The sequence below is a fragment of the Triticum dicoccoides genome, chromosome 4B (assembly GCF_002162155.2).
Source record: "Triticum dicoccoides isolate Atlit2015 ecotype Zavitan chromosome 4B, WEW_v2.0, whole genome shotgun sequence".
Lineage (NCBI taxonomy): Eukaryota > Viridiplantae > Streptophyta > Magnoliopsida > Poales > Poaceae > Triticum > Triticum dicoccoides.
Window position 1 is genome coordinate 330,696,899 of NC_041387.1, and position 2,527 is coordinate 330,699,425.

Below are 2,527 nucleotides of genomic sequence, written 5' to 3' on the forward strand. Positions count from 1 at the left end.
GTGCTAGTGTCTCTACTATTCCCAAAACCTTATGTGATTTGCTAGATTTCTGTGATTTTGATGATTGCTCTCTAAACTTGCATCTTGCGGATTCCACTATTAAACAACCTATGGGAAGAATTAATGATGTTCTTATTGTTGCAAATAGCAATTATGTGCTCGTAGATTTTATCGTTCTTGATATAGATTGCAATCCTTCATGTCCTATTATTCTTGGTAGACCTTTCCTTAGAACGATTGGTGCAATTATTGATATGAAGGAAGGTAATTATTAGATTCCAATTTCCCTTAAAGAAGGGTATGGAACACTTCCCTAGAAAGAAAGTAAAATCACCATATGAATCTATCATGAGAGCCACTTATGGATTGCTTACCAAAGATGGCAATACCTAGATCTATCCTTGCTTTTATGCCTAGCCAGAGGCGTTAAACAATAGCGCTTGTTGGGAGGCAAGCCAATTTTATTTTGTGTTTTTTGTTTTTGCTTCTGTTTAGCAATAAATAATCCATCTACCTTCTGTTTGGATGTAGTTTTATGTTTTAAGTAGTGTTTGTGCCAACTAGGGCCTATAGGATAACCTACGATGATAGTTGATTTGATTCTGCTGAAAAACAGAAACTTTAGCACTCACGATATTAGATGCCATTTTTTACTGGAGAGTGATTTTGCATTGATTCTTTTTTATGCTGATCAATAAACAAATTGTCCAGGACTTACTATTTTGGTATAAGTTTTAGATTTACAGAATTTTGTTAGTTACAGATTACTACAGACTGTTCTGTTTTTGACAGATTCTGTTTTTCGTGTGTTGTTTGCTTATTTTGATGAATCTATGGCTAGTAAATTAATTTATAAACCATAGAGAAATTGGAATACAGTAGGTTTAACACCAATATAAATAAAGAATGAGTTCATTACAGTACCATGAAGTAGTATTTTGTTTTCTTCCTCTAACGGAGCTCACGAGATTTCTGTTGAGTTTTGTGTTGTGAAGTTTTCAAGTCTTGGGTGAATTCTTTTGATGGATTATGGAACAAGGAGTGGCAAGAGCGTAAGCTTGGGGATGCCCATGTCACCCCCAAGATAATTCAAGGACACCAAAAACTCAAAGCTTGGGGATGCCCCGGAAGGCATCCCCTCTTTCGTCCACTTCCATCGGTAATTTACTTGGAGCTATATTTTTATTCACCACATGATATGTGCTTTGCTTGGAGAGTCATCTTATTTTGTTAGTTTTTGCTTTCTGTTAGTTAGAATAGTGTTTTTCATCTTTAGTTTCAATAAAAAAGTCAAGGATAGCCTTTGCCATGCTTATTTTGCTAGTTTGCATGTTGCTGTTTGAAAACAGAAAGTTTACCGCTGTTGCAAAAATTCCCTAGAAAAGTCAGAGCTTGGTATAACGTTGAATATTTTTGCATATTGAGATCTGATAAATTTTTACAGTGGGAATTTTAGTTCATAATTTTTGGAGTTAGGAAAGTATGGATGCTCCTGCATTCTTTACAGACTGTACTGTTTTGGCAGATTGCTGTTATGTTTGCATTGTTTGCATATGTTTGTTTGTTTAATGATTCTATTTGAGGATAGGAGTATTAAATATGCAGAGGCATTTAGTATTCAATGTTGAATAATAATTTTAGTGATTTGTTACAGTAGAAAATGATAAGGTTTTGCATTGGTTTATAATAACCTATCTCACGAGTTCTTGTTGAGTTTGTTGTGAATGAAGCTTTTGATAAAAAGAGAAACCATGATATGAGAGGAATTAAGGAGACACAAGAGCTCAAGCTTGGGGATTCCCAAGGCACCCCAAGATAATATTTCAAGAAGTCTCAAGCATCTAAGATTGGGGATGCCCCGGTAGGCATCCCACCTTTCTTCTTCAACAACTATCGGTTAGTATCGGTTGAGCCTAAGTTTTTGCTTCTTCACATGAGTTGTGATATCCTTACAATGTAGTTTTCTTTAGCTTTGCTTGCTGTTTGAATAAGTATCAAGATATGAAATTCTTTAATGAGAGAGAGCCTTACACAAATTGGAATTTGCTAGAATACTCTATGTGCTTCACTTATATCTTTTGAGCGTGATAATTTTTGCTCTAGTACTTCACTTATATCTTTTAGAGCACGATGGTGGATTTGTTTTAAAGAAACTATTGATCTCTCATGCTTCACTTATATTATTTTGAGAGTCATTAATAGCATGGTAATTTGCTTAATGTTAATATACTTGGTATTCAAGATATGTGAAACTTTCTTTTGAGTGTGTTGAATACTAAGAAAAGTTTGATGCTTGATAATTGTTTTGAGATATGGAGGTGATAATATCAAAGTCGTGCAAGTTGGGTGATTATGAATTTGAGAAATACTTGTGTTGAAGTTTGCAAATCCCGTAGCATGCACGTATGGTTAAAGTTGTCTAACAAATTTGAAACATGAAGTGTACCTGGCTTGTGCATCCTTATGAGTGGCGGTCGGGGACGAGCGATGGTATTTTCCTACCAATCTATCCCCCTAGGAGCATGCA